This window comes from Crinia signifera, chromosome 3, assembly GCF_055691185.1.
Source record: "Crinia signifera chromosome 3, ASM5569118v1, whole genome shotgun sequence".
Classification (NCBI taxonomy): Eukaryota; Metazoa; Chordata; class Amphibia; order Anura; family Myobatrachidae; genus Crinia; species Crinia signifera.
The window spans coordinates 6,612,690-6,625,702 of NC_139219.1; the positions used below are offsets into that span (position 1 = coordinate 6,612,690).

Below are 13,013 nucleotides of genomic sequence, written 5' to 3' on the forward strand. Positions count from 1 at the left end.
CAGGGAGAGAAGGACAGAGCCAGTAGTGGGTGACAGGGAGAGAAGGACAGAGCCAGTAGTGGGTGACAGGGAGAGAAGGACAGAGCCAGCAGTGGGTGACAGGGAGAGAAGGACAGAGCCAGCAGTGGATGACAGGGAGAGAAGGAAAGAGCCAGCAGTGGGTGACAGGGAGAGAAGGACAGAGCCAGCAGTGGGTGACAGGGAGAAAAGGACAGAGCCAGTAGTGGGTGACAGGGAGAGAAGGACAGAGCCAGTAGTGGGTGACAGGGAGAGAAGAACAGAGCCAGTAGTGGGTGACAGGGAGAGAAGGACAGAGCCAGTAGTGGGTGACAGGGAGAGAAGGACAGAGCCAGTAGTGGGTGACAGGGAGAGAAGGACAGAGCCAGTAGTGGGTGACAGGGAGAGAAGGACAGAGCCAGTAGTGGGTGACAGGGAGAGAAGGACAGAGCCAGTAGTGGGTGACAGGGAGAGAAGGACAGAGCCAGTAGTGGTTGACAGGGAGAGAAGGACAGAGCCAGTAGTGGGTGACAGGGAGAGAAGGACAGAGCCAGTAGTGGGTGACAGCGAGAGAAGGACAGAGCCAGTAGTGGGTGACAGGGAGAGAAGGACAGAGCCAGTAGTGGGTGACAGGGAGAGAAGGACAGAGCCAGTAGTGGGTGACAGGGAGAGAAGGACAGAGCCAGTAGTGGGTGACAGGGAGAGAAGGACAGAGCCAGTAGTGGGTGACAGGGAAAGAAGGACAGAGCCAGTAGTGGGTGACAGGGAGAGAAGGACAGAGCCAGTAGTGGGTGACAGGGAGAGAAGGACAGAGCCAGTAGTGGGTGACAGGGAGAGAAGGACAGAGCCAGTAGTGGGTGACAGGGAGAGGCAGACAGAGCCAGTAGTGGGTGACAGGGAGAGAAGGACAGAGCCAGTAGTGGGTGACAGGGAGAGGCAGACAGAGACAAGTAGTGGGTGATATTAGGGTGAGGGTGATGGAGAGAGGCTGTGGGTGATACCAGGTAGAGGCAGTGGGTGACAGGAAGAGGGTGATAGAGACAAGTAGTGTGTAACACCAGGGAGAAGCAAATGGGGAGAGGGTGACGGAGAGAGACAGTGGGTGACACCAGGGAGAGCAATCAATGACAGAGACAGTGAGTGACAGCAGGGAAAAGCCCTCGGTGACAGGGAGAGGGTGACAGTGAGTGACAGCAGGGAGAGCAATCGATGACAGTGAGAGGGTGACAGTGACTGACAGCAGGGAGAGCAATCGATGACAGGGAGAGGGTGACAGTGAGTGACAGCAGGGAAAAGCACTCAGTGACAGGGAGAGGCTCCATCTGTACAGTACAATTCAAGCTCTGGCAAATGGACGTGTAGTGTACAGTAATCAGGTGGAGCATCCAGGTCCCGTAGATAAATCATTTCATAAAAATAGTGTCCTGCAGTTACCATAGCCGATACATGGGATCGCTCTTTACATTGACGCAAGAGCACCAGATGTCGTAGGCTAGTGGATAAGTGTGCCGCTCTGTATGCTTGAAGACACTGCTTCGATTCTTAGAGTGAGATATATAAATTTTTTGGTTATATTGAAACATTTATGAAACTTATATTTAATATAAATATGCGCACACAAATAAACCTGTTTCCATGAAAACCTTTCCGAGCATCTCAATACGCACGAGCCGCAGCATACTGTAGTACTGAAACCTTTCACATACTGTGCAGTCCTCGCGCTTTCTCCATAGCGCCTTCCCCAAGCCAGACCGACTGAATGCTGTATCAGCCCTTCATTTACATTCGCGGCAACCTCTTTCTCTGCGAAAAGAGCAGACTCCCAGGGGAGGGGGAAAGGGGACACGGTGGGTGTTTAACCAGCTGTATTCCCAGATGCTGTCTTTAATTGGGCTTACAGGACTGTACTGTATGTGTGCCTCCAAGTACCCTAACAGTACAGTATACAATGACAACTATAATTTTACTGCGCTGTATACTATACACAAACCGAGAATGGGACACACATTCTTGGCGAACGGCACTGCAGCTCCACCTATATAATACAGTACAGTAAAATAAGATACGATGGACTGTGACAATGGTAATGTGCAGTTATCAGATGGAGCGTCTCGGTCCCCTGTGCAAATCATTTCATAAAAATAGTGTAGTTCCTGTAGCCGATACAAGAAGTTCCAAAAGAAAAAAGTCTTCATTGACGGGTTTCCGTGTCCTCGCTCGCCACACTTTATAAAATCAACTCCTCGCTGACGTGGATAGTGGGGATATGAACAGGTCAGGAGGATGCGTACCGCTGCGCTCACCATGCTTCGGGCTGACGTGGATAGGGGGGGGGTGCTAAATCGCATCGTATGCCAATCGCAAGCGATTGGCATACAATGCGATCCGCGGGCAGTGCCGCCGTGAAAATACACAAGTACCAAATGTCTACGTAACTTATTGTACAGTACAGTAGTTATTTTGCTACGGTGCATCTCAATGCGGATTCTTTCTCTATAACATTGCATTAGACATCTGACGCACAGTGATGTTAAAAAGCGACATCTGGTGGATGATTGCTGGTATTGCACCTATACGGTACTGCCATATGCCATGCTGTGCGACTTATTGCGCTGCTGTGTGACTAGGCGCGCTGTGGCGAGTTGGTGGGACAAACGATATGGGTAGCAAAGATGACGGTCGCTCCATCTGTAGTAAAATCCCCTGTAGACCCCGAGCACCCACAGCTACCCAGCACCCCCAAGCCACTGATAACCACAGAAGCTTTGTAACTAGGGCCCTTATTCTGGTTGACTTGCAAGTCCCCCAGATGCCACCCACACAGCCGCAGGCATGCGCATGGATGACATTTGCAGAAATCATTTGATAATCATATGCACATGCATACAGGGCCGGCGCCACCACTAGGCAAATCTAGGCATTTGCCTAGGGCGCCGGCCACTGGAGGGTGGCATTTTGCCCCCCGTGCCGCGGGGGTACCTGTCCTGCGGCGCTGTGTATTTAAAGCTGGCGGCGGCGGCAGCGGGGGGTCCCTGCAGTCAAATAACGAGCGCTATACGCCGGGCTATGCGGAAGCGCTTCTGTTGTGAAAACACTGTCCGCACGTTGATTGGCTGAGATTCAGCCAATCAGCGCGCGCCGTGCGGCCAGTGTTTTCACAACAGAAGCGCTTCTGCATAGCCCGGCGGATAGCGCTCGTTGACTGCACTGCCTGCAGGGACCCCTCTCTGCCGCCGCCGCCGCCAGCTTTTAATACACAGCGCCGCAGGACAGGTACCCTCCCCCGGCACCGGGGCGCCCCCACCCCGACTCGCCTGCGGCGCTCCGGTGCCTTGCGCCGGCCCTGCATGCATAGTCGCAAACAATCGGTCCCCCGTTTGAATGTGTAGGGGACCGGGTGCATTAGAATAACCCCCTAGGACTCTAGCAGCACACTACAATGTGTCTCCCCGGACATGAGAGCGTTGATGCTGCGCTGCAGGTGGAGAACGCCGGAGAGTGTAGATTGTGTGTAGAACGTCTGCGCTGTGACAAGGAGACAGGAATAAGACGTACTGTACCCTGTATGTACTGAAGTGGGAGCTGCTGCAATGCAGTATTACTCCGCTGATCTGTAATCACCGAGAGCCTGATCTGGCTCATCTACTTCTTGGCTGGGAAATCCAAGTAAGCTCCTTGGCGTGGCGATGGCTTGGCAGTACCTCTAAGTTGTGTTACTTGTCCATCTCTAGCCCACATGTCCCTGCCAGTAGATGCTTTCATATTGCCTCTCTGGAAAGAAATAATATCCCAACTGCATACATTACCCGCGGGGAGAGGGATGGGAAACACGGCGACAGCGCCATTGATTAGGAAACAGATTCTATACCTCCAGAAATACGACGGAGGAGACGGCTTGTCGCTGTGCTGCAATAATCTGGGGGTGTCTTTCTCCATCTGTACGTCACTTGTCACCTGTAGGACAAGTGTGACGATCACCGCGCCACGTGCCAGGATACTATTACTAATCCTGGTCCACGTAGATGGTAAATCAAGGAAATGGTGGGAAAACAAAACCATATGTGTGTCAACCTTACGCACTGCCGACTGTTCACCTGTCGGCCATTGTACCTATCAGCCTAATGACCTATCGCCTGGATACCAGAGATTGCTAATGCAGTAATATAACCGACACTGTAAAGGGCCCCATACATCAGCAATTAATTGTGACAATTTTCAGATATGGAGATGATTGCCACAATTAATTTTAGATGTGTGGGCTCCCCCTTTTGGCAATCCCAATCAAAATCGCCAATCGATTGCTTAATCAGGTTTTTAAACATGTTTAATAATCTGGTATTATCTGCAGATCTTTTTTATATGTGTGGGCATTCCCAATTCGTCTTCTCCATCTATTTACATTATGAACAGCTGAAATGACAATCGATTGGGCAATTTCCAGATATGAAGATGCAATCTTTAGATGGAAAAATCTGCCGATCACTGAAATAAATCTGTAATGTGTGGGCAAAGTCAGATAGATTGTAAAATCCATTTATCTGGCCAAAAAATCCCTGTATCTGGAAATCCATAAATTGTGATTGATGATGTATGGGGCCCATTACTCCTATTACAGATCTGTGGGATAGAGTCTGCGTTTTGGGGAGTTATATGCACCAGTGGCTGCCATGGCAACCTGCTATTACTTGATGCCGATATGAGCAACTGCCGCCTTGGCCTATTATTATGTGGAAGGCCACATCACCCTCTGATATCCCATCCACACCAATCATCATAAGTACTGGTGCTTACACCCAACCAATGCTGGGTGCAAATGATCAGTCAGATGCAGAATTCCCACCTCTGGCCGCATGCCCCAAACAAGCAGGGGTCAGGTCCATGTGATCACCCGATGGCCGCCCAGACATGCCCATTTACACAGAGAGTGACATATCCGACTGCGCTTCCATGTGCGTGTGCATAGAACACGCATCGTCCGCCTGCTCAGACTTATTATTATTTGTTTACATAGCGCCAGCACATTACCCGGCTCTGCGCAGTCGCACGCAGCATAGCGACTAAGTCGCACCACACAGTAGCTTTCAGACACATGTGCAGAGAAGTGTAGGAGGAGTTCCCGGGAGGTGACAGCACAGGGACAGGGATCACCTGCATTATGGGAGTGTCGCCGGCAGGGCCTCGATGTTGGCACCGATCCGTATTACAGCTTCTGTGGACCCCGGCAGTGGGCGCCTCAGCACTTGCACATTTTGGGCCCATGGCTCTGACCCTATATGTGACCTGTATGTGACCCTATATGTAGCTCTGACCCTATATGTGACCCTATATGCGGCTCTGGTCCTATATGTGACCCTATATGCTGCTCTGGTCCTATATGTGACCCTATATGCTGCTCTGGCCCTATATGTGACCCTATATGCGGCTCTGGTCCTATATATGACCCTATATGCTGCTCTGGCCCTATATGTGACCCTATATGCGGCTTTGGTCCTATATGCGTCTCTGGGCCTATATGTGACCCTATATGCTTCTCTGGCCCTATATGTGACCCTATATGCGGCTCTGGTCCTATATGTGACCCCCATATGCGGCTCTGGTCCTATGTGTGACCCTATATGTGGCTCTGGCCCTATATGCGGCTCTGGCTCTATATGTGACCCTATATGCTGCTCTGGTCCTATATGTGACCCTATATGCTGCTCTGGCCCTATATGTGACCCTATATGCGGCTCCGGTCCTATATATGACCCTATATGCTGCTCTGGCCCTATATGTGACCCTATATGCGGCTCTGGTCCTATATGCGTCTCTGGGCCTATATGTGACCCTATATGCTTCTCTGGCCCTATATGTGACCCTATATGCGTCTCTGGACCCATATGTGACCCCATAGGCATATCTGGCCCTAAATGTGACCCTATATGTGTTTCTGGCCCTATATGTGACCCTATATGCGTCTCTGGCCCTATATGTAACCCTATATGTAGCTCTGACCCTATGTGTGACCATATATGCGGCTGTGACCCTATATGTGGCTCTGACCCTATATGTGACCCCATAAACGGCTCTGACCCTTTATGTGACCCTATATGTTACTTTGACCTATACGTGGCTCTGGCCCTCTATGTGACCCTATATGCGTCTCTGGCCCTATGTGTGACCCTATATGTGGCTCTGGCCCTATATGCGGCTCTGGTCCTATATGTGACCCTATATGCTGCTCTGGCCCTATCTGTGACCCTATATGCATCTCTGGCCCTATATGTGACCCTATATGTGGCTCTGGCCCTATATGTGACCCTACATGCGTCTCTGGCCCTATATGTGACCCTATATGCGTCTCTAGCCCTATATGTGACCCTATATGCATCTCTGGCCCCATATGTGACCCTATATGCGGCTCTGGTCCTATATGTGACCCTATATATTGCTTTGACCCTATACGTGGCTCTAGCCCTCTATGTGACCCTACAGTATATGCGTCTCTGGCCCTATGTGTGACCCTATATGTGGCTCTGGCCCTATATGTGGCCCTATATGCGGCTCTGGTCCTATATGTGACCCTATATGCTGCTCTGGCCCTATATGTGACCCTATATGCTGCTCTGGCCCTATATGTTACCCTATATGCGGCTCTGGTCCTATATTTGACCCTATATGCGTCTCTGGCCTTATATGTGACCCTATTTGCTGCTCTGGCTCTATATGTGACCCCATATACGGCTCTGACCCTCTATGTGACCCCATATGCATCTCTGACCCTATATGTGACCCTATTTGCTGCTCTGGCCCTATATGTGTCTATATGCGTCTCTGGCCCTATATGTGGCCCTATATGTGTCTATATGCGTCTCTGGCCCTATATGTGACCCTATATGCACCTCTGGCCCTATATGTGACCCTATATGCGACTCTGGCCCTATATGTGACCCTATATGCTGCTCTGGCCCTACATGTGACCCTATATGCATCTCTGGCCCTATATGTGACCCTGTATGCGACCCTATATGCGGATCTGGCTCTATAGACGACCCTGTATGCGGCACTGGCCCTATATGTGACGTATATGCGGCTCTGGCCCTATATGCGTCTCTGGCCCTATATGTGACCCTATATGCGGCTCTGGTCCTATATATGACCCTATATGCTGCTCTGGCCCTATATGTGACCCTATATGCGGCTCTGGTCCTATATGCGTCTCTGGGCCTATATGTGACCCTATATGCTTCTCTGGCCCTATATGTGACCCTATATGCGTCTCTGGACCTATATGTGACCCCATAGGCATATCTGGCCCTAAATGTGACCCTATATGTGTTTCTGGCCCTATATGTGACCCTATATGCGTCTCTGGCCCTATATGTGACCCTATATGCATCTCTGGCCCCATATGTGACCCTATATGCGGCTCTGGTCCTATTTGTGACCCTATATGTTGCTTTGACCCTATACGTGGCTCTAGCCGTCTATGTGACCCTACAGTATATGCGTCTCTGGCCCTATGTGTGACCCTATATGTGGCTCTGGCCCTATATGTGGCCCTCCATGCGGCTCTGGTCCTATATGTGACCCTATATGCTGCTCTGGCCCTATATGTGACCCTATATGCTGCTCTGGCCCTATATTTGACCCTATATGCGTCTCTGGCCCTATATGTGACCCTATTTGCTGCTCTGGCCCTATATGTGACCCCATATGTGTCTCTGGCTCTATATGTGACCCCATATACGGCTCTGACCCTCTATGTGACCCCATATGCATCTCTGACCCTATGTGTGATCCCATATGCGGCTCTGCCCTATATGTGACCCTACATGCGTCTCTGGCCCTATATGTGACCCTATATGCACCTCTGGCCCTATATGTGACCCTATATGCGACTCTGGCCCTATATGTGACCCTATATGCTGCTCTGGCCCTACATATGACCCTATATGCATCTCTGGCCCTATATGTGACCCTATATGCGACCCTATATGCGGATCTGGCCCTATAGACGACCCTGTATGCGGCACTGGCCCTATATGTGACGTATATGCAGCTCTGGCCCTATATGCGACCCTTTATGCGTCTCTGGCCCTATATATGACCCTATATTCATCTCTGGCCCTCTGTGACCCTATATGTGGCTCTGACCCAATATGCGTCCGTCTCTATATGTGACCCCATATGCGTCTCTGGCCCCATATGCATCTCTGGCCCTATATGCGCCTCTGGCCCTATATGTGACCACCTATGTGTCTCTGGCCCCACATGCATCTCTGGCCCTATATGCGTCTCTGCCACTATATGTGACCCTATATGTAGCTCTGACCCTATTTGTGACCCCATATGTGGCTCTGGCCCTATATGTGACCCTATATGCACCTCTGGCCCTATATGTGACCCTATATGCGACTCTGGCCCTATATGTGACCCTATATGCTGCTCTGGCCCTACATATGACCCTATATGCATCTCTGGCCCTATATGTGACCCTATATGCGACCCTATATGCGGATCTGGCCCTATAGACGACCCTGTATGCGGCACTGGCCCTATATGTGACGTATATGCAGCTCTGGCCCTATATGCGACCCTTTATGCGTCTCTGGCCCTATATATGACCCTATATTCATCTCTGGCCCTCTGTGACCCTATATGTGGCTCTGACCCAATATGCGTCCGTCTCTATATGTGACCCCATATGCGTCTCTGGCCCCATATGCATCTCTGGCCCTATATGCGCCTCTGGCCCTATATGTGACCACCTATGTGTCTCTGGCCCCACATGCATCTCTGGCCCTATATGCGTCTCTGCCACTATATGTGACCCTATATGTAGCTCTGACCCTATTTGTGACCCCATATGTGGCTCTGGCTCTCTATGTGACCCCATATGCGTCTCTGACCCTATGTGTGACCCCATATGCGGCTCTGGTCCTATATGTGGCTCTGGCCCTATATGTGACCCTAGATGCGTCTTTGGCACTATATGTGACCCTATATGTAGCTCTGACCCTATTTGTGACCCCATATGTGGCTCTGGCTCTCTATGTGACCCCATATGTGTCTCTGACCCTATGTGGGACCCCATATTCGGCTCTGGTCCTATATGTGACCCTATATGTGGCTCTGGCCCTATATGTGACCCTAGATGCGTCTTTGGCACTATATGTGACCCCATATGCGTCTCTGGCCCTATATGTGACCCTAGATGCGTCTTTGGCACTATATGTGACCCTATATGCGGCTCTGGTGCTATATGTGACCCTGTATGCTGCTCTGGCCCTATTTATGACCCTATATACATTCCCATTCCCAGAGCTGCGTCTGTACCATACACGACTAAGATAACCGAGCGTTTGTTATCCCTATAGCGCGCTCACATAATAACATCCCTCCAGAAGACAATGATGATATTTCTGCGTGGATGTGTCAGTATTCTGCTGCCCTCTTTTTTATTGTTTCCTGTCTCCCGGGAGATGAGATAAGTAAATACGAGATTAAGGAAATGATTTAATAAGGAGGAAACGTGATTTATGTGACCTATGTGACCACTGAGCGCCGGAGATAATGTCCCTTTCTGCCAAGCATCTGACTCCTGCTGGCTTCATTTTCTGGCCTGGGAATAAGATACTGCGGCACTGTGCACAGTGGTTAGCATTGCTGAACTGCAGCACGGTGACCACAGATTCTATTGTAGAGAGTTTGTGGAAAACAAGATGGACGGCAGGTATTCTCTGCGGCAAAGGGCTGCTTGCTAAGATGGTGACTTCCGACATCACTGTAAAACAATTAGTGCCCCACAGCAATGTGGCTTAGTGAATAGTGTCCGGCAATGAGGACAGCTTTGGTCACTGAGCAATGTAGTCACTGCCACCAAAACTCTCCAGCCGGAAATAAGTGGGAACAATAGGTCTTATTCATGTCTGTGCGCAAAAGCAATTGCTGCTAATGTAATGAATCACCAGGAAAATGTCCGCCACACCATTTTCCTGGAGATCGGCACATTAGAGTCTGAGTCCTCCAGCAGAGGGGATGGGGCCTACGGAGGAGGCTGCGCACGGGCCACCTCCTTTCTTAAAATGCCTTAGAGGCTCTGTTTGAAAAATGACAGTGAGGAGCTGGTTGCTTGGTACTTTATCTCTCTCCAAGCCTTTGTCCGTCTCCCCCGAAGTCTTACATAGCTGAGGGTTCCCTGCCGTCTGATCTCTGTGTGTGACCTGGCGGTAAGACCTCCTTTCCAGCGATGAACCGCAGCCCCGCAGCTCGGAAGATCCTCACAATTGGTAATGACAGATCGGTGAGTACTTTGGCAGCGTCACGCATTTCACAGCCGTCACTTGCGCTGTAAGAATAACAAACAGCAGCCGGAGAAGGGAACTTGGAGTTTTATGAGAAAGGTGGAATTTATGACCCATTCAAACCAAGGCAGAGGTGATAACAGAGATGTTTCTCCAAAAGTGTAAAGAACAAAAGACGACGCTGGACGAGCAGGTATTCGCTCCCCGCAGGAAGCAGCTCTCACTTTTCTCATGAAGAGACGACTTAAAAATAAAATGATTGGCAAGGGGCAGCCTGGAGAGGAAGCGCACATCCACACAGGACTTTCCCTCGTCCTGGCCGAGGTCAGCGTTTTTCTATTGAGGAAATGTTGGGGCTTCCAGGCAGATGCAAGCAGCAGCATACAGGCTAGTGAGGAAATGTTGGGTCGGCCAGGCAGCAGCATACAGGCAATAACAGAGCATCATGAGACGTGTACAAACAACTCCGCACGTGCAATGACTCTGCTTCCTAAAGCCGCACAATGTAATATGTGGTGGGGGGTGGGGGAGGTATAACTTTCCAATAGTCGGAATGCCGACGATCAGTAGGGGGCACCTTCTTCAGCTGCAGTAAGAATGGTTACGTCTTAAGGGATAAGTAGGCACCAGCTTTGCCCACTGTTTTAATCAAGCTTAGGGTGCAACGGGGGTAGCCACACAGGGAGGGCCGCCACTAGTAATGTTTGGGCCCAGGACTGACCCCCCCCCCCTCGCGCGTGCCGGGACCCCTCCCATTACTATTACTTACCAGCGGCGCAGCATCTTCTCCCTCCGGGACTCGGGGCTCGGAGCACCCACTGCACAGTGCAGCCTGCAGAGCCCCTCTGTATCCTAGGCTCGGCGCTCTGCAGGCTGCACTGTGTATTGTGCGTAGGGTGGCCAATCCCGGGATCGGGATCGGCGGGATCCCGGGATTTGGCCCCGAAAACGCCGGGATTTTAATCCCGGGATTGGAGTTTCCAATCCCGGGATTTCGGGATTAGATTGCGCATGCGCAGTCTAATGCCGGGCAGCGTCTGAGCGGGTGCTCAGCAGCTGCCCGGCTTCTCCCGTCCCGAGCAGCGCGGCTCTGTGCAGCGTGCCGACGTCAGAGGTCACGCTGCGCAGGCCGCATAGGATTTCTCCATGTTGTCTGTGAGCTGTGACTGACCCTGGGCACGAACACCCGCCCAGCCACAGACCAGACCGCCGGCGCCCACCCGCCCAGCAGCAGACCAGCCCGCTCCCCATCATCAACACAGCTCGTCCTCCCACCCGGCTCCATCTCCTCTGCTCGCCCACCCACCCGACTCCCGGCCGCACCACACAGTAAGTACATATGCGGGGTGGCCGAGGCATGTTTTTTATATTAGGGAAGCCAATCCCGGGAATCCTCGGATCGGCCATTTTTCAATCCCGAATTCCGGGATTGAAAAAATGCCCGGGATTGGCTTCCCTAATTGTGCGTACCTGGCCGCCAGCGCCGGGTGGGGGATAATGTGCGGGGGGAGGTGGTTCCATGCCACTGTGGGCAGCTGCCCGGGCCCCTGCAGAGGCCGGGGCCTGGGAGAGCTGTACCCCTGGCACCCCCCTGTCGGCGGCCCTGGACACAGGCACGAGGGGGTGACCCCCTATTGCCACCCCCCTGTTGCGCGGACCTTAATCACATTTTTCACGATGCGACCGCAATTTAAAAAATTGTGCATGCGTGCTTGCGCAGTTCTGCGAGCATAGTGATTAGATTTTTTCTTTTTGCAGATCTAGCTGAATTAGCCCCAGAGTACGGAGCTGGAGGAGTGGACAGGCGACATAGCGGAGAGCTGGCACAGGGAGCGAGGACTATGGTTCTGCGATCCGTATGTTACATGAGTACGGCACAGCGTGTGGCCCATCTCAGGGGTACAAAATCCAATGGGATTGTATCCTTAAAGACCAACAGGCAGACTGATTAAAAGCCAGATTGCCCACGAACCTGAACCTTTTATTTCCAGGGTGAAATTCTGGACTGCGTCCTGACTGTTTGGCCGGCTGTAGAATACGGGAATTGTGCTTCAGATAATCCACATTTAATTGGCACTGTCACCCCGTTACTCTCCATGTTTGTGCGCTGATTATTAAACCTATGTATTCATTAGATTCACTTGATTCTTGTAAGCGGAGCAATAGCAGACGTTTGGCGCCAGTTATCGTTCTCAGCGCCCTAATTGTCGCAGTAAAGACCCAAGTTACCTTTCTTTAGAAACATGAAATATTTCCATTTCAAATTATTGGCCCAAAAATTGAGCTTGGCCAAGAATGTGAGGGACGGGGAACATCAGTCACCGTGATAATATCAGTCGGAGGCTGCAAGCGAAAAATATGTGCAACCACCGGACGCCGTTCGTACGTTCCAAAACCTTTTTTCTTTTTTTTACGCCTATTATTTAATAACCAAATATTTGGGGGGGGACAAGCGTTTAAAGGTGTGTACAGTTAATTCGATAAGTAGTCTTCTGAGACGAGTTATTGGAAGGATTTAAAACCAATTTAGTCTTCATGAGTTTCAAATTGCAAAGCGTTTGGCTGCCAAGGCTGAGTAAGTGTGTGCTCATCGCAGGAGCTTGAAGACATGCCTGCAGATCTGCGGCGGCTCCAGAAGTCTTCTGCCAGCTTGGAACTCAAGGAGGGTGAATGCGGAGTCCTACACAGCAAATGTTGTTATGAAGATAGTGAGCAGTGCGCAGCCCTGAG

The 13,013-nt window shown here is 51.1% G+C and overlaps 1 long non-coding RNA gene across 1 annotated transcript; it reads left to right on the plus strand.

Annotated features, from left to right (window-relative positions):
* The first annotated feature begins 9,977 nt into the window (after positions 1-9,977).
* LOC146062442 (uncharacterized) lies at positions 9,978-12,417 on the plus strand. The gene is made up of 2 exons (XR_014471319.1): positions 9,978-10,282; positions 12,042-12,417. It is a non-coding gene; the product is annotated as an uncharacterized LOC146062442 (long non-coding RNA).
* Positions 12,418-13,013: the final 596 nt, after the last annotated feature.